Genomic DNA, 27,397 nt, shown 5'->3' on the forward strand with positions numbered 1-27,397 from the left:
GAAGGCTTGAATCCAGGAGTTCGAGACTAGCCTGGGCAACGTGGTGAGACCCCATCTCTACAAAATACACAAAAATTAGCCTGGCATGTTGGCATGTGCCTGTGGTCCCAGCTACTCGGGAGGCTGAGGTGGGAGGATCACTTGAGCCTGGGAGGTTGTGTTTGCAGTGAGCCATGATCACGCCACTGCACTTCAGCCTGGGCGAGAGTGAAACCTCATCTCAAACAAAACAAAACAAAACTAAAGAACCCCAGAGAATTATAGTTGTAATGAATGTACCACTCTGGTGGAGGATGCTGATAATCAGGGAAAGGAGGCTATGTATGTGTAGGCACTGGGAGTACATAGGAAATCTCTGTACCTTCCTCTCAATTCTGTTATGAATCTAAAACTGCTCTAAAAAAATTTTTTTTAATACAATGAAAGTTTCGTTTTGTTCATTTTAAAAGAACTGCCTAGCAGGTAAGTGTTTCATCAGACTGTAAGAGCAGGATATGAGAGTCAAGAGACACCATGAAAGAGAGGCAAGATACTTGGGGAAGCCAAACGGCAATAGTAGCTTGGACACATGAAACCAGGAAGTAGGAACTGAGAAAATCCAAAGAGGTAAAAGACTGCTTTTCAGTGCCCAGAGAAAGAAGAGCCAAACCACCAGAATCATGAACAAACTGATTAGAGGAATGCTCCTCTAGCATTCTACTCTCTGGACTTTAGTCAAGGAACTGTAAATACCTTTCTCTGGAACTCAAACAGGAACTAATTTACAAAGGGTAGAATCAGTACTTTAGTATTTTTTGAGGAACTGGGAATAAAAGAGATAATCTTTGATGCTAGGCCAAGGGATTAGCTCCGAACCACAAGGAGCAGAAGAACTATGATACCCTACCCTAGTTTCAACCCAAGAGAAGAAGAAAACAAAGGGCAAGTGGCAGCATCTCCCCTTAGACAATGTTATGTAGTAGTAGCGCTGGAATAAGTCTGATGCAGCATCCTTGCACCCAGATAACCATCTGGTGTATTATCTGTGATCTATTTCCATGGGTCATACTGACCTACAGAGCCATTCTTATTTATGGCTCTGTAAGATTATACAGTGCTATAGATAGGGAATAGTTTGATAGATGGGATAGAAGATAGAAAGAAAATTGAAGCTGGATGAAAAGATAAGAAGAGTGTTGGAAAAGAGTGGGTGGGAAATAAATGACACAGCGGGTGGGAAGGAGAGAGGGTGTGTGTCAAAATTCAATGTTCTATATTTAATTGCAGAAAGAATACCAATTTTAAAGAAATCACTCTCAAACTGGTTCTAAAGCATCCATGAAATTGACTACTCCCTCATTGGCCCAGGGCCAGATGAAATTTGGACTATGCAAAACAGAAAATAAAATGACTCCAGACCCTGGGCTCTCTCTACTCTCCAGGCTATATTCTCAATAAAGACTGCCAGGTCAGGTCTCTTCTGTCCTCTCCCCTCAGGGTGGCACACCAAAAGACTAGCTGTTTTCCACTTAAAACACTCAGCATTAACTCAAATACTTTTTGCCCTCTAACTTGTCCTAGTGAAATGCAAAACTGAAAGGGTGAGGAAGCAGAATAGGAAACCCACCCATTTAGTAGCAGAGCTGGAAACAGAATCCAAGTCTCTTTATTTAATCAACAAATATGTACTGAGTGTCTACTGGGAGTAACACTACAGATGTGCCTATTATATTTAATTCAAATGTGAGAAACACAGTCTATACTAATGATTTTTCCCTACCTCTTCCAAATAATACAGACAATGCAGCTAGAGCATAATTCTCTAGAAGATGTTCAGAATCTGGTCTGATAACCACAACCCACTGATTGCACCAACACGATGGAATGCAAGGTAGATTTTATTTTCTGCTACATTATCATTTAGATGAGTTAGAGACAGTTTACAGACAACACTCAGCTTACTGACCAGGAAGTGGAAGATGGCACAGTAAGTAGGTAGACTCAGTAAGATATTTATCTGAATAAAGTTTTGGGTCTGAGTATTTCTACAGAATTATCTGGCCTCATATGTATTAAATGCATGAGAGATAACTCAGTATAATTTTTCCTGTCATTCTGAGAGAATTACAAAGCATGGACAAAAACAACAAAACCTCTACAGAAGAATCTCAGGACCTAAAACTAAAGCAAATGAAAGGAAGAGGACTTTGAAAAGAGGAAGCCAACAGAAAAACAATCATAATAAGGGTACAAAGTACCTTGGAAAAATTGTAAAACACCGTCCTTACAAATGTGAGGTAGGTTCATTTCACCTCTCTCCGTTTGTACTAAGCACAGATGAACAAAGTCCCACAAAAAGAACAGATGATGCATTTATGTTGCTTAAGGAAAATCATTCCAAATGCATTTTCTTTAATTTTTAAATTTTATTCATTTACTTGAGACAGAGTCTTGCTCTGTCGCCAAGGCTGGAGTGCACTGATGCAACCCGACTCACTGCAACCTCCGCCTCCTGGGTTCAAGCGATTCTCCTGCCTCAGCCTCTCGAGTAGCTGGGACTACAGGCCCGTGCCACCACGCCCAGCTAGTTTTTGTATTTTTAGTAGAGACGGGGTTTCACCATATTGGCCAGGATAGTTTCAATTTCTTTTTTATTTTATTTTATTTTTATTTTTTTAATTATACTTTAAGTTTTAGGGTACATGTGCACATTGTGCAGGTTAGTTACATATGTATACATGTGCCATGCTGGTGCGCTGCACCCACTAACTCGTCATCTAGCATTAGGTATATCTCCCAATGCTATCCCTCCCCCCTCCCCCCTCCCCACCACAGTCCCCAAAGTGTGATATTCCCCTTCCTGTGTCCATGTGATCTCATTGTTCAATTCCCACCTATGAGTGAGAATATGCGGTGTTTGGTTTTTTGTTCTTGTGATAGTTTACTGAGAATGATGGTTTCCAATTTCATCCATGTCCCTACAAAGGACATGAACTCATCATTTTTTATGGCTGCATAGTATTCCATGGTGTATATGTGCCACATTTTCTTAATCCAGTCTATCATTGTTGGACATTTGGGTTGGTTCCAAGTCTTTGCTATTGTGAATAATGCCGCAATAAACATACGTGTGCATGTGTCTTTATAGCAGCATGATTTATAGTCATTTGGGTATATACCCAGTAATGGGATGGCTGGATCCCTTCCTTACACCTTATACAAAAATCAATTCAAGATGGATTAAAGATTTAAACGTTAGACCTAAAACCATAAAAACCCTAGAAGAAAACCTAGGCATTACCATTCAGGACATAGGCGTGGGCAAGGACTTCATGTCCAAAACACCAAAAGCAATGGCAACAAAAGCCAAAATTGACAAATGGGATCTAATTAAACTAAAGAGCTTCTGCACAGCAAAAGAAACTACCATCAGAGTGAACAGGCAACCTACAACATGGGAGAAAATTTTCGCAACCTACTCATCTGACAAAGGGCAAATATCCAGAATCTACAATGAACTCAAACAAATTTACAAGAAAAAAACAAACAACCCCATCAAAAAGTGGGTGAGGGACATGAACAGACACTTCTCAAAAGAAGACATTTATGCAGCCAAAAAACACATGAAAAAATGCTCATCATCACTGGCCATCAGAGAAATGCAAATCAAAACCACAATGAGATATCATCTCACACCAGTTAGAATGGCAATCATTAAAAAGTCAGGAAACAACAGGTGCTGGAGAGGATGTGGAGAAATAGGAACACTTTTACACTGTTGGTGGGACTGTAAACTAGTTCAACCATTGTGGAAGTCAGTGTGGCGATTCCTCAGGGATCTAGAACTAGTTTCAATTTCTTGACTTCATGATCTGCCCGCCTCAGCCTCCCAAAGTGCTGGAATTACAGGCATGAGCCACTGCGACAGGCCCCCAATGCATTTTCAAATCTACATGCTGTCAAAAGTTTCACAGTAATTATCCCGCAAAAGACAAAATAAATGCTTGTGACATGAAGGAAGATTACTTTTATTTGCCTATTTCTGCCTGTATTATAAACATAATATAGAATATCTGTCTATAGAATGTCCACTGTTAAACAATGATTAAATCTTTGTAACATAATTACTTTAGTGAAACCACAGAGCAGTGCAGAATTTTCACTACAAAATCTGAGGTTTCAAGCTTCATGTTAAACTAAATGACTAACCTTTGTTAAATAAATAACTGGGAAAAAAATTAGCATTTAGCAAAAGCATTTGAACTATCCTCTCGTGAAAACATGAAAATATTTAGGTTTGTTAAGAGGACTTAAGTTCATATTCATAAACCACTCATAATAATGCATGATATACAATAAAACTGCAAATAAATGTTTGCTAAATAAGTAAAAATGAACTTAGAGGTACTATATGAAATAACATCTTTAAGTCCTTTGGCAAAAATATACAGGCTTTCTTCTTTTCATAACTTCCCAATCCCTTCCTTAAATGTTAAAGAAATGTCCTCTGATTGTCATGCACTTCCTGTGCCTTATCAGAGTATACTTGCTAGGCATTTGTTCACCAAATCTTATCCTTTGAGTTCAGGTGGTGCCACAAACCTGTATTTCTGAAAATGCAGTAGTTGGACATAGATTATCAGCCTGGCAGCTAAGTACCTCATGTTTGTACCAAGCCAAACATTTTTGTAAGATGTGGAATATATACATACTCAACTAGATTTCATTTTATGCTCTTAAACTTTCAGTTTTATCTGCTTCACACATCTTCTGACTGCTGATACCAAAAGAGAGATGCTTGGTACCATACATAGCATATAGGACTAGGTACCATGCTCTAACAGTGAAAAATTTAAAGACAGGAAACATCTTTTATTCCCCAAATTTCTGCTTCTCTATCCTTAAACTGCAGGTAACGAACCATCTTTAGTGCTCTATGAATTAACATATGAGAAATAAAAAATTAATAAAGCAATCTAACGTTAAAAAACCACACAGTCTATTTCAGAAAATATCCTTTCCCCCATCAATCCACATTTACTTCAAAACGTGTCCAAAAGTCATCTTTTTCTCAGAAGCCTCTTAATCATATTCACCCACTCTTTATCTTTCCTTGTAATCTTTAAACACTTCTTCCCACTCTGTAACAAATAAACAGATCTAACACACAGAAAACCCAAGTAAGGCTTGTTTCTCAGATCTAAATAACACATAATTTTAAATATTTTTACTACATAATTTAAAGCATTCTACCAAAAACTCATTTTGACATTGGTAAAAAACAATCAATTTTGAAGTTAAGTATGATTATAATTGTTTTCCTGTTTTGGGTTCCTCTTTGAAAACCTTGATTTAATGATGGAATGCTTCAAATGAAGAAGAGGCCATAATGCATGGATAAGGTGAAAATATCAAGATATGACTCAAGCAACAGCTTTAACAGGTTGAAAACTGGAAGCATCAGTTTCCATAAGACAATAGTGTGAGGGGAAAAAATGGAGTATTAGAACCCTTCCGTAACAGACGGTGCTAAACTAAAAGGACACTTGCAAATATTTTCACGTAAATTTAGAATGCACTATATACACACATATATACATACATGCATAATACATATATTCCCTTTACCTAAAGCAACTAACTGCCAAAAAAAAAAAAAATAGGGATATGGGAATTAAAATGCCTAAAATGCCAACAATCAATACAATATGCAAATCTTCTCTACTGTTTGAGAATTTAAAGTTAGAAGAGACCTTAGATTGTATAATCCAACCTTACTGACAGATAGGAAACTAAGATGTAACAAGGATGGCTTAAAATAATGACCCCGTACTAGAACACACGTGCCCAAATTCAAAGTCCAGATCTCACTGGGCCCGGTGGCTCACATCTGTAATCCCAGCACTTTGGGAGGCCGAGGCAGGGGGGATCACTTGAAGCCAGGAGTTTGAGACCAGCCTGGCCAACATGGTGAAACCCCGTCTCTCTTTTTTTTGAGATGGAGTTTCACTCTTGTTGCCCAGGCTGGAGTGCAATGGCATGATCTCGGCTCACTGCCACCTCTGCCTCCCGGGTTCATGTGATTCTCCTGCCTCAGCCTCCCGAGTAGCTGGGATTACAGGTGCCTGCCACCACGCCTAGCTGATTTTTATATTTTTAGTAGAGACAAGGTTTTCCCATGTTGGTCAGGCTGGTCTCGAACTCCCGACCTCAGGTGATCCACCAGCCTTGGCCTCCCAAAGTGCTGGGATTACAGGCATGAGCCACCGTGCCCAGCCTGGTGAAACCCCATCTCTACCCAAAATACAAAAATTAGCCAGGCGTGGTGGCAGGCACCTGGAATCCCAGCTACTCGGCAGGCTGAGGCAGGAGAATCACTTGAACCTGGGAGGCAGAGGTTGCAGTGAGCCGAGATCACACCATTGCACTCCAGCCTGGGCAACAGAGCGAGACTCCGTCTCAAAACAAAACAAAACAGAACACAGCAACAACAAAGTCCAGATCTCTCTTTCCATTATAGCACTTCATGTCTTACTGGGCTGCTTGTTTTCACATAGCAAACCAATAACGAAGATTCACTCTAAATAAAGCATATGCTGAATTGTTTTTCTACAGAAATGATCCATCCATGGGCTTTACTATGGCCAATGGAATGGTTATGACCAGACAAAGGAAAAGCTAACAAAGGAGAAGCAGCAGCTCCCTAGCCCTATCTAAGCAGCTCCCTAGCCCTATCTAATCTACCACTTAATCTATGTTGTGGAGATACCAACCATGATCACTGAAGAGGAATCCTGCAGTAAAGAAGGGGTGATGTGGCTTTACGGCCTATCACTTTCAACTTATAAATACTTAGCATCTACAACAAGTTAGAGACTAAGGATCGTATGTAGGAATATCTGCCTAGACAAGTTAGATACATCATTTTCCGTACTATAATTTTATTAAAAATGAAATAAAAATGAACTTCTGCCATGCTTATATCCTAAAGCTTACCAATTGAAGCATAATAATTTTAAAGGCATTTATATAATTTCAATGTTTTTGAGGTAGCTTTATTGGGGGGGAAAAAGTCAACATAACTTCCTAGCCCTGATTCTCAGAGTGTAAGTCCCCTTACCAATGATCTCAGCATACAAACAGGCAACATTTTGTAACACCTACCGCAACATAGTATGTTCAAAGACTTTTCCCCCCACTTTTTTTTTTAACTATAGCTCTCAGATCCTACAAAACTTTTCTTAATGGGTCAGTCTTATTAAAAGTATTATGAAATCACACAATTAAGTCCTCCCCACTCCACAAAACAACTTTATTGAGAAAGATAATATTATATGAAACTGGGACTAAGAATATGGTCGCCTAGGCAGTTGGGTGTGGTAGCTCATGCCTGTAATCCCAGCACTTTGGAAGGCCAAGGCAGACAGATCACTGTGGCCAAGGAGTTCAAGATCAGCCTGGGCAGCATATTGAGACCCTGTCTCTATCATAAATACATATATATAAATAAAAGAATATGATCACCTAACATGAGACCACTGCAACTTTTAAGTAGTATATAAACTCTAAGATGGTTTATTTTACTGGATGGGGGCAATGGCTTTACCATGAGTTAACATTTTTTTTTTTTTTATTGTAGAGACCTTTTCTTCTCTCAATTCATGAGAAAGAAGGCACACACATAAATCAAGGATGCTGGCCGGGCACGGTGGCTCACACCTGTAATCTCAGCACTTTGGGAGGCCGACGTGAGTGGATCACCTGAGGTCAGGAGTTTGAGACAAGCCTGGCCAACGTGGCAAAACCCCGTCTCTACTAAAAATACAAAATTAGCCAGGCGCAGCGGTGCCTGTAATCCCAGCTACTCAGGAGGCTGAGGCAGGAAAATCGCTTGAACCCTGGAGGTGGAGGTTGCAGTGAGCTGAGATCATGCCATTGCACTCCAGCTTGGGTGACAAGAATGAAACTCTGTCTCGATAAAAAAAAAAAAAAAAAAAAAAAGATGCCCACTATCTCCACTTTTAACACTATTTGGAAACAGTGTTAGATGCAAAATGAGACAGAATAAAACAACTAGAAATTTAAGGACCAGAAATAAAACTAGTTCTAGTTGCAGATAATATATCAAACCTGTAATTAGATATAATTAGATTATATATATAATTGCAGATGATATAATATAGTTTGATATCTGTTAGGGCCAGGTATTACAAAACCTCTATAATTGAAAGTATAAGGCTTTTCTGACACTTTTTCTCACTATGGTAAATAAAAGTTTTTTTAAAAAGAAGTATAAGGCTGGTTGGGTGTGCTGGCTCATACCTCTAATCTCAGCACTTTAGGAGGCCAAGATGCAAGGATCACCTGAGCCCAGGAGTTTGAAACCAGCCAGCCTGGCCAACACGGCGAAACCTCATCTCTACAAAAAATACAAAAATTAGCTGGGTGTAGTTGTATATACCTGTAGTCCCAGCTACTTGGGGACTGAGGTGGGAGGATCACTAGAGCCTGGGAGATGTAGGCTGCAGTGAGCTGTGATCGTGCAACTGCACTCTAGCCTGGGCAACAGAGGAAGACCCTCATGAATGGCTTGGTGCCCTTCCCATGAGATCTGGTTGTTTAAAAGAATACAGCACTTCCTCCCCTTTTTTTCTCTTGCTATGTGATGCAATGGCTTCCCCTTTGCCTTCTGCCATGATTGTAAGCTCCCTGAGGCCCTCAACAGGAACAGAGGCCAGTGCCATGCTTCCTGTACAGCCTGTAGAACCATGAGCCAAATAAAACTCTTTTCTTTATAAATTACCCAGTCTCAGGTATTCCTTTATGGCAAGGCAAACAGTCAGATTAACACACTATAATATCGTTGTCATACCTAAGAAAAATTTTTTAAAAATTTATATCATCTATTATGAAGTCTTATTTATTAGATTTATCCAACTTTTCCAAAATGTTTTTCATACCAAGTTCCAATCAAGGCTTATGTGTTGTCATTTGATGTAGGCCAGCGTTTCTCAGCTGGGGACAGTTTTGCCCTCCAGGGGATATATGGCAATGTGTGAAGACATTTTAACTTGTTCCTTTACCCTTTGTATTAACCTATAAATAGGAAGTTAGGTTTAGAAGCTTTATTAGAGTCAAGTAAAACATTTTGCGTAAGAATTCTTCATATATGTCTTATATTCTTTATATTGTGACACATGAGAAGGCTAAGTTTGGCTACCTGGTTAAGGCAACTGAATGTCACGTCTATGGTATAATTTGTCCTTGGCAATTACCAGTACAGGGGGTGATCTCTGACATCTTGAATATCCTGTTACCCATGATGCTTTAGTATATCTATTGATGATCCTTACCTGAATCAGCTACAGGGTTGTAAAAGGGTGATTCTTCTAAGTATGTCATTCTTTTCTTCCTTTAATACTGGCATTCTTTGGTAAGAAAAAGGTCTTCCCTCATTCCCTTTTTAGTAGTAGTAAGGATTCATGAACTTTTATTTAGTCAATATATTAAAATAAATTTCAGTCACTATGTATGCTCCAAAATTGACCCACATTGTCTCCTTCAAATTGCTTTTTTGTAGAGACAGGGTCTCACTATGTTACCGAATCTGGTCTCAAACTCCTGGGCTCAAGTGAGCCTCCTGCCTCAGCCTCCCAAAGTGCTGGGATTACAGGTGTCAGCCACCATGACTGGCCTTTTTTTTTTTTTTTTTTTTTTTAATATTTGAATACTTTGCCAATAAAACTTTTTTTGGGGAAAACTCCTCAAACCCTGTAAAGAATAAGACATAAAATACAATAAGGTACTCCAGTTCTGACCCTGATATCACTTACCAATAGCTTATACAATTGAAGTTCCACAGCATGGCTATAGACTGCATGTGTGTCCTCACAAAATTTGTGTGGTGAAGATCTAATACCCAATGTGATAGTATTTGGAGGTGGGGCACTGAATGGGACTAGTGACCTTGTAAGACTAGAGAGGAGAGATGATTTTTCCTTGCCACATGAGGACACAGCAAGAAGATAACTGTATGTAAAACAGGAAGATGGACGCCCTCACCAGATACCAAATCAGCTGGCACCTTGACTCAAACTTTCCAGCCTCCAGAATTGTGAGAAACCTTTTTTTTTTTTTTTTTTTTTAAGAGAGGGAGTTTTTCTCTTGTCACCTAGGCTGGAGTACAATGGCGCGACCTCAGCTCACTGCAACCTCTGCCTCCAGGGTTCAAGTGATTCTCCTGCCTCAGCCTCCTGAGTAGCTGGGATTACCGACGCCTGCCACCACGCCCGGCTAATTTTTGTATTTTTAGTAGAGACGGGGTTTCACCATGTTGGCCAGGCTGGTCTCGAACTCCAGACCTCAGGTGATCCACCCGCCTCGGCCTCCCAAAGAATTTTTTTTTGGCGTTAAGCCACCCAGATAATGGAATTCTTTTTTTACAGGATACGACCACAGAGTTATATGGCTGAGACCGTGCACTATTTTTCAAGACATGGGAAGAATGACTCCGAAGGCAAATCAGAGATCAAGAGGGTTGTCTCCTTGGTTTCAAAAAGGGAGACCATCATCTTGGGTTTCAGCATGAAGGAAACATTGATCTAGTTGCAACGTTCTATTTGGGCCCATGCCTAATCTTCCTACATATTCTTGTGCTCCTTGAACATTAAAGCTGATTGGGGGCATTCTACAGTCAGAATCCAACAACTGAATGGATATATGGAAAAAATATCCTCATCTATGGGGTAGTGCTTATTTGGAACAAAAACCTATTAAGTCAGCAACAGTATTTTAAAAGAATGTTAAATTTTATTTGATGAATCAATTTATCGCAAGACTGTTTCCCCTTTCCTCCCAGGTTTTTTTTTTTTGAGACAGAGTTTTGCTCTTGTTGCCCAGGCTGGAGTGCAGTGGCACAATCTCGTCTCACTACAACCTCTGCCTCCCGGGTGCAAGCAATTCTCCTGCCTCAGCCTCCGGGGTAGCTGGGATTACAGGCATGCGCCACCACGCCCAGCTAATTTTTTGTATTTTTAGTAGAGACGGGGTTTCTCCATGCTGGTCAGGTTGGTCTCGAACTCCCAACCTTAGATGATCCGCCTGCCTTAGCCTCCCAAAGTGCAGGGATTACAGATGTAAGCCACCGTGCCCGGCCCCTCCCAGTTTTTGGTGTTAAAATGTCCTGGACATTTGGTGCAGGTCAAGATGTTATAAGCCCACTAGAGCCTATCTCCCTACTGATTATGCCCAAAAACCTGCGAAGTGAGGGAAGAAATCTGTTTTGTATTCTTTTTTTTTTTCTTTTTTGAGACGAAGTCTTGCTCTAGTCCCTCAGGATGGAGTGCAATGGCGTGATCTCAGCTCATTGCAACCTCCAACTCCGGGGTTCAAGCGATTCTCATGCCTCAGCCTCCCGAGTAGCTGAGATTACAGGCACCTGCCACCACGCCCGGCTAATTTTCGTATTTTTAGTAGAGACGGGTTTCACCATGTTGGCCAGGCTGGTCTATGAACTCCTGACCTCAGGTGATCTGCCTGCCTCAGCCTCTCAAAGTGCTGGGATTACAGGCATGAGCCACCGGGCCCAGCCTGTTTTGCAGTCTTTTAAAAGTTCCTAGCAATAGTAGTGGTAGAGTGGACACATAACACTCAATAAGAAAATCTATTCTAGACAAACCAAGAAAAAGGGTACTGTGGAATATGAGGAAAATATTTTTTCTCCCTTTGCATTTTACCACTTTATTATTGCCACTTTACCCCAAAGGCAGTTCCAGTTACATGGAACCATCTGGCAGTGCTGGCAGTAACAACTCTGAGAGGAGCTTGTCTTTCTAGCCATAAGGCAGATAAAAGATCTCCTTGGTAATGGAGATCATGGGGGAAACTGCAGAGCAGAAACAGCTAAAGAAGAGAATACCCTAAAATTCTGTGTTTGAACTGACCCAAGTTCCACGTTCACCTCTAACCTGTGCATGCATGGAACAGTCCCAAAACAATACAGCCATGGCTCTCTGAGAAATAAATTCTGTTTGGGATGCCAAGACAGGCGACTGCTTGAGCTCAGGAGTTCGAGACCAGCCTGGGCAACATGGTGAAACCTCACCTCTACTAAAAATACAAAAATTAGCCCCACGTGGTGGCGCATGCCTGTAATCCCAGCTACCTGGGTAGCTGAGGCAGGAGAATCATTTGAACCCTGGAGGCAGAGGCTGCAGTGAGCAGAGATCACACCATTGCACTCTAGCCTGGGTGACACAGTAAGACACTGACTCAAAAAAAAAAAAAGAAAGAAAAATGAATTCTGATATAAACCACCACTTTAGCCCCACAGTAACCTAAATGGTGCATGTGCTGTGCACAAAGCAAAGGCTTTGAAAAGTGAACTGACATCAGAACCACTAGCAACAAAAGGAGAGGCAGAACATGCTGGCTGAACCTAGCAAGGTTGATTGCCTGCTAAAACAAAACAAAATCAAAGTTCTCCAGATTTTTATGAGGAAACAGATTCTCACATAATATTCAAAATGTCCAGGATGTAATCCAAAATTACTCAACACACAAAGAGCCAGAAATATGTGACCAATTTTCAAAGGAAAAGACAATCAGCAAATGGAAAATCTGAGATGATCCAGATGTTGAAATTATCAGACAAAGACTTCAAAGCAGTTATTATAACAATGTTCCATGGTGGGGTGGGAGAGGAAAGGGAACTCTCTTGAAACAAATGAACGTTTTTAGCAGAGAAACTGAAATGCTAATCAAGAGCCAAATACAAATTTTATAAACGAAAAATAGAAAATCTATATTCTATTTCTCAATAAATAAAATAAAAAACAGAAACATTTAAACAATCCAAATGAAGGCAGAAAACAGAAAGCAAAGGAAAAAAAACCGGAGGGAACAAACAGAAAACACATAATACAATGTCAGACCTAAATCCAATCATATCAGTCACTATATGATCTAAACAAACCAATTTAAAAAAGAAACACATTGAGATTGCTTTTTTTTTTTTTTTTTTTTGAGATGGAGTTCACTCCGTCGCCCAGGCTGCAATGCAGTGGTGCGATCTTGGCTCGCTGCAACCTCCGCCTCCCAGGTCCAAGCAGTTCTCCTGCCTCAGCCTCCCAAAAGCTGGGACTACAGGTGAATGCCACCATGCCTGGCTAATTTTTGTATTTTTGGTAGAGACAGGGTTTCCCCATGTTGGCCAGGCTGGTCTCGAACTCCTGCCCTTAAGTGATCTGCCCGCCTTGGCCTCCTAAAGTGCTGAGATTACAGGTGTGAGCCACCACGCCCAGCCGAGATTGCTTTTTTTTTTTTTTTTTTTTGAGACAGAGTCTTGCTCTGTCACCCAGGCTGGAGTATAATGGCTTGATCTTGGCTCACTGCAACCTCTGCCTTCCAGATTCAAGCCATTCTCCTGTCTCAGCCTCCCAAGTAGCTGGGATTGCACCACCATTCCCTGCTAATTGTTGTATTTTCAGTAGAGATGGGGTTTCACCATGTTGGTCAGGCTGGTCTCAAACTCCTGACCCCATGATCCGCCTGCCTCAGCCTCCCAAAGTGCTGGGATTACAAGCATGAGCCACGGCATCTGGCCCAAGATTGCAGTTTTAAAGATTCGACTACATGCTATCTACAAGAAATCCCTGTAAGTATGTTAACATAGAGAAGGTAGAAGTAAAAGGATGATAACTAGCATTACAGGATGATAAATAGAATCATGCAAATACTAACCAAAAGAAAGTTTAAGTGGCTACACTATCATTACACAAAGTAGACTTCAGAACCTAGGAACAGCTCCAGAGATAAATGATAACAGTAAAAAAGTCAATTCACCAAGAAGACATGGCAATATTAAGTATGTACCTAATAACAGACATCAAGCAGAAACTGAGAGAATTACAGAAGAAACAGGCCAGGTGCAGTGGCTCACACCTGTAATCCCAGCACTCTGGGAGACCGAGGTGGGAAGATCTCTTGAGCTTGGGAGGTCAAAATAAAACTATGATCACACCACTGCACTCCAACCTGAGCAACACTTTCTCAAATAAACAAACAAAAAACAACCACCACCACCAAAAACAAGAGGACTACAGTGGCTATATTTGTAAACAATAAAATAGACTTTAAGACAAACATTTTTACTAAAGATAAAAGAGATGTTTTATAATTAAAGTGTCAATTCATCAGAAAGACATAACAAGTATATACAACAGAACCCCAGAATATATGAAGCAAGCACAGAATTGAAGGGAGATACAGTTCTACAAACAATACTTGGAAACCTCAATATCCTATTTTCAATAATGTATGAAACATATAGACAGAATAGTGATAAGCAAACAGGAGACTTGAACACTATAAACCAACTAGACTTAACTGACATAAAGAACATTCTACCCAAAAGGAGCAGAATACACATTCTTCTTAAAAACACATAGAAATTCTCCAGGATAGACTATATGTTAGACCACAAAACAAGTCTCAATAAACTTTAAAAGACTGAAATCATACAAAGTTATCTTCTATGATTACATGGAATAAAGCAAGAAATAAGGAAAACTGGAAAATTCACAAATATAAAAAAACTAATACACTCATACAATGAATGGACCAAAAAAGAAATTACAAGGAAAATGAGAAAATACAATAAGATGAATAGAAGTGAACACAAAACATACAAAAACTTATGAGATGCAGTGAAAGCAATGCTCAGAGGAAAATTTACAAATGTAAACAGTCACATTAAAAGGGAAGAAAGATCTCAATGAATAACCTAACTTCATGCCTCAAGGAACCAAAAAAGAACAGACAAAACCCAAAAGTAAAAGAACATAAAGACTACAGCTGAGGCTGGATGGGGTGGCTCATGCCTATAATCTTAGCACTCTGGGAGGCCAAGGCGGGCAGATCACGGGGTCAGGAATTCGAGACCAGCCTGGGCAATATGGTGAAACCCCATTTCTACCAAAAATACAAAAATTAGCTGGGTGTGGCGGCACACCCCTGTAGTCCCAGCTACTCAGGAGGCTGAGGCAGAAGAATTGCTTGAACCCAGGAGGCGAAGGTTGCAGTGAGCCAAGATCGCACCACTGCATTCCAGCCTGGGTGACAGAGCGAGACTCCGTCTAAAAAAAAAAAAAAACCCACAAAAATTAGCCAGGCCTGATAACGCTTGCCTGTAATCCCAGACACTCAGATGGCAGAGGCATGAGAATCACTTAAACCTGGGAGGTGGAGGCTGCAGTGAGCTGAGAATGCACCACTGTATTCCAGCCTAGGTGACAGAGCAAGATCCTGTCTCAAAAAAAAATAAATTAATTAAAAAGATTAGTTGGGTGTGGTGGCATGTGCCTAGAATCCCAGATACTCAGATGGCCGAGGCTGGAAGATCACTTGAGCCTGAGAGGTGGGGCTGCAGGGAGCCATGATTGCACCACTGCACTCCAGCCTGGGTCACGGAGAGAGGCCCTGTCTTGGGAGGGAAAACAATTAGAGCAGAGATAAATAAAACAGAATAGAAAAACAGTAGAGATTCAACAAAATAGAAAGACTTTTAGCTAGACTAAGAAAAAATGAGAAGGCACAAATAACTAAAATTAGAAACAAAAGTGGGGCTAATATTACCAATCTTATAGAAATAGAATTAATAGTGGGGCCGGGTGCAGTGGCTCACACCTGTAATCCCAGCACTTTGGAAGGCCGAGGCGGGTGTATCAGTTGCGGTCAGGAGTTCGAGACCAACTTGGCCAACATGGTGAAACCCCATCTCTACTAAAAATACAAAAAATTAGCTGAGCATGGTGGCGTGCGCCTGTAATCCCAGCTACTCGGGAGGCTGAGGCAGGAGAATCGCTTGAACCCATGAACCCAGGAGGAGGTTGCAGTGAGCCAAGATTGCACCACTGCACTCCAGCCTAGGTGACAGAGCAAGACTCCATCTCATGAAAAAAAAAAAAAAAAAAAAAAAAAAAAAAGAACAGCAATCCTTCTCAATCTCTTCCAAAAAATAGAAAGAACATTTCCTAACTCATTCTATGAGGCCAACATTACCCTAATACTAAAGCCAGACAAAAACACCGCAAGAAAACTACAGAGCAATATCCCTTAAGATATACGCAAAACCCATGCACAGTGGTGCACACCCTCATAGCCCCAGATACTTGGGAGGCTGAGATGGGAAGATCACTAGTTTCAGCCCAGCCTGGTCAAAATAGCATATGCAAAAATCCTCAGCAAATTATTAATACCAGCAAACTAAATCTAAATGCATAAAGATTATATATCACAATTGAGATTTTTCTCAAAACTGCAAGGCCATAAGAAGATACGTAATATGTCACATTAATAGAATTAAGGGGGAACCCACGTGATCATCTCAATTAATGCAGAAAAACATCAGACAAAATGCTTTTTCATAAAACTGGAATAGAAGAAAACTTCCTCAACATAATAAATAGTCTTTATTGAAAACCTACATGTAATGTCATACTCAATGAAGAGACACTGAAAGGTTTCCTTTCTAAGATTAGGAGGCCAAGGTGGGTTGATCATCTGAGGTCAGGAGTTTGAGACCAGCCTGGCAAACGTGGTGAAACCTCGTCTCTACTAAAAATACAAACATTAGCTGAGCGTGGTGGTGGGTGTCTGTAATCCCAGCTACTTGGGAGGCTGAGGCAGGAGAGTCACTTGAACCTGGTAGGCGGAGGTTGCAGTGAGCCGAGATAGCGCCACTGCACTCCATGCAACCCAGCCTGGGTAATAAGAGCGAAACTCCATCTCAAAAAAATAAAATAAAATAAAATAAATTACATAGGCTCAAATCTTCCCATAAAATACTTATCATTTGCATTAGGAAAAATAGTTAACTTTACAGTGAAGAAAGTTGGCAGTCGCCCTACGTGATCAAAGTTAACATCACCAATAATGGGAAAACAGACATTTTGTGACTCCTGATATGCTGCACTGAGGACACAATTTACTTCTATAATATTCCTGTGTAATGAGGAATCTAAGCATTCAAATTTATAGACATGTATAAAATAACTGGCCTGTCCTCAAAATGCCAACATAATGAGAAGACAAAAAAGTCTTAGGAACTGTTTCAGAGCAAAGCAAACTAAGGGGATATAACTAAACAATGCATGATCCTGGATAACTTTGACTATTAATGGAGATAATAGTGAATTGTGAATAAGGCCTATACAGTAGATATTAGCATTATGTCAATATCCACCTTCCTGATTTTGATAATTATATTGTGCTCATGAAAGATAACATCCTTCCAGCCTGGACAACATGGTAAAACCCTGTCTGTACAAAAAATAAAAAATTAGCCAGGCATGGTGGCATGCACCTGTAGTACCAGCTACTCAGGAGGCTGAGGTGGGTGGATCACCTGAGCTCAGGGAGGTCGAGGCTGCAGTGAGCTGTGATTGTACCACTGCACTCCAGCCTGGGTGACAGAGCGAGACCCTGTCTCAAAAAAAAAAAAAAAAGAAAGAAAGAAAGTAAAAGGACGAAAAAGGAAGAAAAGAAAGATAAAGTCCTTGTTCTTAGAAAATAGCCACTAAAGGCTGGGCACGGTGGCTCACGCCTGTAATCCCAGCACTTCGGGAGGCCGAGGCGGGTGGATCACGAGGTCAGGAAATTGAGCTCATCCTGGCTAACACGGCGAAACCCCATCTCTACTAAAAATACAAAAAAAAAAAAAAATTGGCCGGGCGTGGTTGCAGGTGCCTGTAGTCCCAGCTACTCGGGAGGCTGAGGCAGGAGAATGGCCTGAACCCAGGAGGCCGGGCTTGCAGTGAGCCGAGATCGCGCCACTGCACTCCAGCCTGGGTGACAGTGAGCCTGTCTCAAAAAAAAAAAAAAAAAAAAAAAAAGAAAATAGCCACTAAAGTATTTAAAGATAAGATGGGTTCCTGTCAGAAATATAATCAAACAGTTCCACATACAGAAAAATCTACAGTGTCCAATCATATTCAATCCAAACAACACTGCCCCAAGACATTATAATCAAACTGTCCAAAAAAAACAAAAACAAACAAACAAACAAAAAACAGATAAAGAGAAGATCCTGAAAGCAGCATGAGAAAAGCAGCAAATAACATATAAGGGACTTCCAATATGGCTAGCAGCAGATTTCTCAGCAGAAACCTTCACACCCAGAGACAGTGGGTATGTTCAAAGTGCAATGAAAAAAAAAAAAATGGCAACCAAGAATACCATAACCAGCAAAGCTGTTCTTCAGAATGAAGGAAAGATAAAAGAGTTTCCTATACAAAAGCTGAGTGAGTCCTTCATTACCAGACCTGTCTTACAAGAAATGCTAAAGGTAATTCTTGAAGCTGAAAGAAAGGATGTCAATGAGAAACACAAAACATCTCAAAGTATAAAACTGGTGAAAGTAAAATTCAGAATACAGATGGTTCCTGAAGTATAGGGTATAATTGACTTTGCAAATAAAGATGTCGATTACCTGGGTAGGATGGAAAGGAAGATGAGGGAGATGACAATAATATCTGTTTCATAGGACTGTTATAAAGATTTAATGAGGTAATATTTCTCAAACAATTAGAACAGTGCCTGTCACAAAGAAAACACATAAATGTACACTGAATTAGAAGAAGTAACTATTTCTCAAAGATCATAGAACTAAACAGTGTAACAGGGATTCAAACCAACACTGACTCCAAAGTTCATGCTCTTAACCAGGACTATTCTGCCTCCTGGCTTTAGGAGTTACTTGAATAAATGTTTAACATGGATTTGGATTTTCACCTACCCACCCAAAGTGAAACTGTATTAACCCATTTGAGAGGTTTTAAGCCTCCATAAGATTTCAAAGATGTGAACCCATACTTAGGATGGCACAGAAGTTGGCCTTTTTTTTCCCCCTCTGTGTCCCAGTGCTTGAGGATAGAATTGGCAGACAGGAAGCCACCGGCACCAAAGACATGATGCCCAGGGGACTGAAGCCCTTTCCCTCTGCCTCCAGACATAATAGGGAACATACATACCTGCTCCCTGCAAAGAAAGCGAGGGTGGCATTGACCTTTAGTGACCAAACAAAATAATTCCTAGGCAGCATACATCAATTATCAAAAGCATATTGCTGCCTGTCCTGAGACCACGATCAAGGGAAGGGCTAATTGTTTCCTAAGAAATACACTAGGAGTACAAAGGACTCTTTCTTCAAGCTGGTCTCCCTCTTCTATCTGAAGTTTCCTCGGCTTGAGAAATTCTAATGTTAAGAGCCTGGCAAAAATGTGTATAAACATACTTCACTTGAGGTTGTACTCATTTGTCAAGTCCTTCTCCTTTAATGGGTTTTTGCAGTCAAAGCCCTCTTGCTTTCAAGAATGGACAAGAATCAAAAAGTAGGTTCAACAGAACCATAAAACATATTGGTATTTTGGCTTGTGCAAGATTTTGCTACGAAATCAATAAAACAGAACTGGGACTAACATGTTAAATTCTATCCAGTTATAAAGAAAAAGATATTTTGATGCAAACAGAAAAAAAACAACTAGAAACTGTATTCTCTTGGGGTTAGATTCATGGGTAAAGACAGAAGTATCTTAGATGTCACTTAATCTTTTGTTTTGTTTTTTGAGATAAGGTCTCATTCCATCACCTAGGCTGGAGTGCAGTGGCACCACCATAGCTCAGTGCAGACTCAAACTCCTGGGCTCAAGTGACCCTCCTGCCTCAGGATCCCAAAGTGCTGGGATTACAGGTGTGAGCCACCGTGCCTGGCCATTTACTATTTTTAAATTTTATCTATGACTACGATCATTACAAAATTCTAAGCTTTATTTTTAGCTTAAGTACAATGTTCAGAAAGAGAAAGAAATACTATATTCTTGCAAACTATGCTCCTAAAAGCTTTGAGAAACTTGCCCATTATTAGCTGGGTATTCCTTTTGCTCTATACTGTATTTCCTCAAGTTAAGTCCTGAGATATAAATCTCACAAATCAACTGACAAAATTGATATTGTCAATATCAACCCTATGAATTTTTTTTTTTTGAGATGGAGTCTCACTCTGTTGCCAGGCTGTAGTGCAGTGGCGGGATCTCCACTCACTGCAACCTCCACCTCCTGGGTTCAAGCAATTCTCTTGCCTCGGCCTCCCAAGTACCTGGGATTACAGGCACGCGCCACCACACCCAGCTAATTTTTGTATTTTTAGTACAGATGGGGTCTCACGTTTTTGGCCAGGATGGTCTTGATCTCTTGACTTCATGATCCTCCTGCCCTGGCCTCCCAAACTGCTGGGATTACAGGCATGAGCCACTACGCACGGCCCCAACCCAATGAATTCTTAACTTTTTTTTTATTTCTAATAAATTTACTCTGACATTCTTTTGAGGAATACATGGACAACTGACAATTGGTTAGTTTACATGTTCCCTTGTTCTTATTACATCAAATGTTATCTATGATAAGAATGGTTTGCTTAGCAACCCTAGGGAAAAAAAAAAGTGTTCTCATTCTTTAGGTCTTACCCATGGTAAGGAGAGGGAGGATTAGACAACATCTACTGACCATATGGAAGTTTTGGATAATATAAGTTCAGAGATTCAGACCGGCTGAATCAAATTAAAATGGTTTAGATAATGGGAGGCAGGACACAGAGGCATTCAAACTAGCATTCCCTTTTTCTTTTTCTTTTGAGACAGAGTCTCGCTCTGTCGCCCAGGCTGGAGCGCAGTGGTGCAATCTTGGCTCACTACAACCTCTGCCTCCCGGGTTCAAGGGATTCTCCTGCCTCAGCCTCCCAAGTAGCTGGGATTACAGGGGAGCGCCACCACGCCCGGTTAATTTTTGTATTTTTAGTAGAGATGGGGTTTCACCATGTTGGTCAGGCTGGTCTCGAACTCCTGACCTCTGATCCGCCAGCCTCGGCCTCCCAAAGTGTTGGGATTACAGGCGTGAGCCACTGCGCCCGGCCTCCATGTGGCTTTTCCTATGGTTGGGACGGGAAAAGCTATGGTTACAGTCCGGACACTGTAAAGGTTTGATTCCAGTATGTTTTCCTAAATGTCTTTTTAGTTCATCAGACCGAGCAAACGTCCATGTGCATCCTTCCCATGTACATTTGTAGGGTTTTTCTGTGTGTCGTCTTCTGTGTGCTTTCAAGTGGGAGCTTTTAGTGTACACTTTGCTGCATCCATCGTAATCACATCTGTGTATCCTCCACTTCGAGTATCCGGGGATTCCACAGGTAAAGGTCTCTTCCCAGGCTGCAAGATGACCAAAGGGTGATTCTCTTGCAACAATGCTTGTGGGGGGGAACACTGAGTTCATTAAGGGGGGGGGGGGTGACATTTCTTCAGGATAATCCGTCCTCTATGGTTCAATCCCAGGTTCTATTTTAATTTTTTTCTCTGGTATAGGATTTTCTTATGATTCAATCCCAGGTACTTGCATGCTACTACTGGAATTTTTCATCTCCTCCATGGAAGACCTCTTCCTCCTCCTCCTCAAGGAGACCATGAGAGGCTCCTGGAGGTGCCTCATGTACATAAAGGGGATGGGCTGCACCACCACCGGCTGGATGACCAGCAAGATCCCCAGGCTCCATATTCTGTGCCAGGAGAGGGCAGCTGCCATCACCTGCGGCATGGACAAGTGGCACGTCAAAAGGCTGCCAGCCTGGAGAAGGGGATGAGTATTTTCATTGGTGGGCTGGAAGAAGGCATGCTCAACCCAGGCGAGGCTCTCTGGTGTGAGGATAGGAACTTGAGAGAGGAGTGCAAATTCCCAGCAGAAGGAGGTGAACTCCGCTTGCTCACCATGAAGTCCACTGGCTCCATCTGTATTCCGTGCCACAGGCCTTCTAGGGTCTGAAAGAACTTATCAGGCAATTGTGTGGAGTAGATGACCCCATACTTGTTGGGCTTCATGGATTCCTTGTAATTAGATGAGTATGACACCGAGACAGAGTCCACGGGCCTCTTGCTTAACAGGAACTGGGTCAAACATGAGCATTCTTTTAAACCTTCTAGGGTGCTCTGGTGTTTGGCTTTGAGAGGTGCGGTTAGGGACGCCGCTGACGAGAAATAAAGGCCCAGATCCGGGCTGCCTGGAGGCCCCCAAGCGCAGTAATGTCAGGGTTCCGGGCAGCGTTGACGGCAGGGGACAAGGACGGGCGCGCATGCAGCAGGCGCTCTCCCTGCGTTCCGGCTGGGGCCCGGCTACACGAGGCTCCCCTCTGGCTCCTGGCACCAACCCCAGGCAGTCACACGATGCCGGCGCCGCTCGCTCAGCAAGTCCCCCGAGGCTGGTGGGGTAAGAAGAGGCTAGGACCCAGGGTGGGAGGGTCAGGGCTGAATTCTTAACTTTTAAGATAGATGGCAAGGGGCTGGGCGCAGTGGCTCACGCCTGCAATCCCACCACTTTGGGAGGCAGAGGCAGATGGATCACCTGAGGTCAGGAGTTCGAGACCAGCCTGGCCAACATGGTAAAACCCCATCGCTACTGAAAATACAAAAATTAGCCCGGCGTGGTGGCAGATACCTGTAATCCCAGCTACTTGGGAGGCTGAGGCAGGAGAATTGCTTGAACCCAGGAGGCGAAGGTTGCAGTGAGCCGAGATCACACCACTGCACTCCAGCCTGGGCAATAAAAGCCAAATTCTGTCTCAAAAGAGAAAAAAAAAAAAAAAAAGATGGATAGCAAGGTCAAAAAAATACTGACAATCCGTCCTATAATGAAAAGCTAACAATGACATTCCTGTTACATTCCCAAACCAGAACATCAGTAAAGCCACTCTATTAAGTCATAGTTGTGATAACCTCATTAAGCACTTTAAATTTCTCTGACCATGTACTCCCAACACCTGCCCCCAACACACACACACCTTAAGTCTGAAAAGGTATACATAAAAATGTTTATGTTAGGTGGTAGGATAAATGTGGTTTACTTTTCCTTATACTTTTTTGTTTTTTGGAGACAGGGTCTTGCTCTGTTGCCTAAGCTGGAATTCAGTGGCACCATCAGGGCTCACTGCAGTCTCAAGTGATACTCCTTTTTTAGTCTCCCAAGTAGCTGGGACTACAGGTGCATGTCACCATGCCCAGCTTTTTTTTTTTTTTTTTTTTTTTTAGTAGAGATGTGGTTTTGCTATGTTGTCCAGGCTGGTAAACACACTTTTTGATATTTTTCTGATTTTTTTTCACAAAAAGTATCTAAAAGCGGCCAGGCGAGGTGGTTCACGCCTGTAATCCCAGCACTTTGGGAGGCCAAGGCGGGCAGATCACCTGAGGTCAGGAATTCAAGACCAGCCTGGACAAATGGTGAAACCCCATCTCTACTAAAAATACAAAAATTAGCCAGGCGTGGTGGCAGACACCTATAATCCCAGCTACTTGGGAGGCTGAGGCAGGAGAATCGCTTGAACCCGGCAGGTGGTTGCAGTGAGCTGAGATCGCACCACTGCACTCCAGTCTGGGCGATAACAGCGAGACTCCGTCTCAAAAAAAAGTTTCTAAAAGTTCTAAAAATGATTATAACTTTCTTCCTTCTTGATGAATTCTTTTTCTTTTTCTTCTTCCAACTTTTACGTTCGGAGGTATATGTGCAGGTTTGTTACGTGGGTAAATTGAATGTCACTGGGGTTTGGAGTATAAATTATTATGTCACCCAGGTAGCAAGCACAGTACCCAGTAAGTAGTTTTATGATCCTCACCCTCCTCCCATCCTCTGCCCTCAAGGAGGTCCCAGTGACTACTGTTTCCTTGTGTTTACGTGTACTCAATGTTTAGCTCCCAGTTATTAGTGAGAACATGTAGTATTTGCTTTTCTGTTTCTGTGTTAATTCACTTAGGATAATGGCCTCCAGCTGCATCCATGTTGCTGCAAAGGACATGACCTCCTTCTTTTTATAGCTGTGTAAGTATTCCATGGTGTATACATACATTTTCTTTATCCAGTCCACTGATGATGGACATCTACATCGATTCCATGTCTTTGCTATTGGGAATGGTATATGATAAACATCCACACATGAGTCTTCATGGCAGAACAATTTATATTCCTTTGAGTATATACCCAGTAATGGGATTCCTGGGTCGAATGGTAGTTCTAAGTTATTTGAGAAACCTCCAAACTGCTTCCCATAGAGGCTGAACTAATATACCATTCCCATCAGCGTTCCCTTTTCTCCACAACCTCATCACGTCTGTTATTTTTTGACTTTTTAACAATAGTCATCCTGATTGGTGTGATAGTATCTCATTGTGGTTCTGATTTATATTTTTTTAAAACACAAGAAAACCAAAAAAGTCATGATTTACATTTCTCTAATGATTAGTGATGTTGAGCATTTTTTCATATACTTGTTAGCCACAGGAATGTCTTCTTTTGAGAAGTGTCTGTTCATGTCCTTTGCCCATTTTTTAATGGGGTTGTTTGCTTTTTGTCTGTTAAGTTTCTTATCAATTCAGGGTTTTAGACCTTTGTTGGACATAGAGTTTACAAATATTTTCTCCCATCGTGTAGGTTGTCTGTTTACTTTATTGATAGTTTCTTTTGCTGTGCAGAAGCTCTTAGTTTACTTAGGTCCCACCTGTCAATTTTTGTTTCTGTTGCAATTTCTTTTGCAATCTTCATCATAAAAACTTTGCCAGGGCCTATGTCCAGAATGGTATTTCCTAGGGTTTCTTCTAGGGTTTTTCAAGTTTTACATTTAAGTCTTCAATCCATCTTGAGTTGACTTTTGTAGATGGTGAAAAGAAGGGGTCCAGTTTCAATCTTCTGCATATGGCTAGCCAGTTATCCCAGGACCATTTATTGAATAGGGAGTCCTTTCCCCACTGCTTACTTTGTTGAAGATCAGATGATTGTAGGTGTGTGACTTTATTTCTGGGTTATCTAACTCATTCCATTGTTCTATGTGTCTGTTTTTGTACCAGTACTATGCTGTTTTGGTTACTGTAGCCTTGAAGTATAGTTGAGGTCAGGCAGTGTGATGCTTTCTTGTTTTTGCTTAGGATTGTTTTGGCTTTTTGGCCTTTTTGGTTCCATATGAATTTTAGAATAGTGTTTTCAAATTCTGTGAAAAATGTTATTGATAGTTTGACAGGAGTGCATCCAATCTGTAAATTGCTTTGGGCTGTATGCCCATCTTAACAATATTGATTCTTCCTCTCCATGAGAGCATGTTTATGTCCTCTGATTTCCTTCAGCAGTGTTTTGTAATTCTTGTTGTGGAGATCTTTCACTTCCCGGGTTGGCTGTTTTCCTAGGTATTCTATTCTTTTTGCAGCTACTGTGAATAGAATTGTATTCTTGATTTAGCTCTTGGCTTGGATGTTATTGTGTATAGAAATGCTACTGATTTTGTACAGTGATTTTGTATCCAGAAACTTTGCTAAAGTTTCCGATCTAGGAGCTTTTGGGCAGACTAGGGGGTTTTCTAGGTACAGAATCATATAATCTGCAAAGAAAGAGTTTGACTTCCTCTCTTCCTCTTAGGATACCTTTTATTTCTTTCTCTTACCTGATTGCTCTGGCTAGGACTTCCAGAACTATGCTAAATAGGAGTGCTAAGAGTGGGCATCCTTGTTTTGTTCTGGTTCTCAAGGGGAATGTTTCCAGCTTTTACCCATTCAGTATGATGTTGCTGTGGGTTTGTCATAGATGGCTCTTATGATTTTGAGGTATGTTCCTTTAATGGCTACTTTGCTGAGGGTTTGTGTTTTGTTTTTTTGAGACAGAGTCTCGTTATGTCACCCAGGCTGGAGTGCAGTGGTGCCACCTTGGCTCACTGCAACCTCTGCCTCCTGGGTTCAAGCGATTCTCCTGCCTCAGCCTCCCCAGTAGCTGGGACTACAGGTACCCACCACCACGCCTGGCTAATTTTTGTATTTTTGGTAGAGACGGGGTTTCACTATTTTGGCCAGGCTGGTCTTGAACTCCTGACCTCATGATCTGCCCACCTCAGCCTCCCAAAGTGCTGGGATTACAGGAGTGACCCATCGCGCCCAGCCCTGTTGAGGGTTTTAAAAATGACTATAATTATAGTAAGAAAGGAGTAGTCTTCAACACATTCTCATAGAAGAGAGAAGAGACTATATATTAATACAATAAAAAACATATATACTCTATGTATATATGTTGTATGTGTATATGTACTGTATACACCATATAAATGTATGTGTGTGGAGGCGGTGTGGGGGTGGGGAGGAAATTAAAGCTTTACTTTTTCTGTTACCTAGAAGGCAAAAGTGATCTTTTAAGTGTTCCAATCTGAACTTGACAAGGTATTGATTTAGTTTAGCAAGGTCAGAATAAGCTTTTGGACTGTATCAACAGTAAATGGGCCAGGCAGGATGGTTCACGCCTGTAATCTCAGCACTTTGGGAGGCTGAGGTGGGTGGATCGCTTGAGGTCAGGAGTTCGATACCAGCCTGGCCAACACAGCGAAACCAGTCTCTACTGAAAATACAAAAATTAGCTGAGCATGATGGCAAGCACCTGTAATCCCAGCTACTCGGGAGGCTGAGGCAGGAGAATCGCTTGAACCCAGGAGGCAGAGGTTGCAGTGAGCCAAGATCGTGCCACTGCACTCCAGCCTGGGTGACAGAGTAAAACTCTGTCCGCCCCCACCCCCTCCCCGCCGCACCCCCACCCCCCAACAAAAAGAAGAGCAAATGCAAAGACATCATTAATCAGTATTTTCCTATTCATTAAAATTTGATAATATGTCCCTGAGATTCTGCTGCAAAAATAACCTGCCAATGTATTTTATACTTTCTACTTACTATTAAATCAGAAGTATTTCTTGGTGGAAACTGAATTTTATTCTATTAATACATCTTAATTTTCTTTACTCTCTCTTAATGTTTTATTTGAAAACTTCCTTCCTCCCTCTTCGAGCAATTATGAAACTTCCTATAGATAAGACTTTTAGTATCCATCCTTGTCCCCAGCTGAAAAACCTATCTTTACCACTGAAGCATAAGTTCTGTTCCTATTGATTATTCCCTTCTTAAAATGCTTAAGGATTGCTTGTTATAGAAAAAAGGTTATTTTTTCACTTACGTGCTTGCCTTATGCAGGGTATATCATAGGTTTTAGTCAGCAAATTTAGTATTAAAATATAAAAAACAAAAATACAAACACCCACAATAACCTATTCCTACCCTACAACTGATACAATGCAGAAAGATAGTCTCCTTGCTTCCAAGACTATTACATGTCATTTCATTCAATAACAGATAAGCAATTCTTCCCATTCTCAGAGCTCTTGTTACAGATTAAGTGTCTCACTCGATGTCCATTCCAGAAGTACTGGGTATCATTTTATTGTTTCTAAAGTTCCTTTTCACTATGTCCTACTTGTTATATGTTGTGGCACATCTCAACTTTTAACTTCGAAATTATGAGAATTTAAAGAGAA

General features: G+C 41.2%; 1 protein-coding gene, 1 non-coding gene and 1 pseudogene across 5 annotated transcripts in view; all 3 read right to left on the reverse strand.

Annotated features, from left to right (window-relative positions):
• The window catches only part of UBTD2 (ubiquitin domain containing 2), a 75,333-nt gene that overhangs the window by 24,906 nt on the left and 23,030 nt on the right, over positions 1 to 27,397 (reverse strand). The window lies entirely within an intron of this gene.
• LOC134730464 (Krueppel-like factor 3) lies at positions 7,006 to 25,794 on the reverse strand (annotated as a pseudogene).
• LOC112439960 (small nucleolar RNA SNORA57) lies at positions 18,887 to 19,031 on the reverse strand. Its single transcript, XR_003028178.1, has one exon. It is a non-coding gene; the product is annotated as a small nucleolar RNA SNORA57 (small nucleolar RNA).

The sequence above is a fragment of the Pan paniscus genome, chromosome 4 (genome assembly GCF_029289425.2).
Source record: "Pan paniscus chromosome 4, NHGRI_mPanPan1-v2.0_pri, whole genome shotgun sequence".
Classification (NCBI taxonomy): Eukaryota; Metazoa; Chordata; class Mammalia; order Primates; family Hominidae; genus Pan; species Pan paniscus.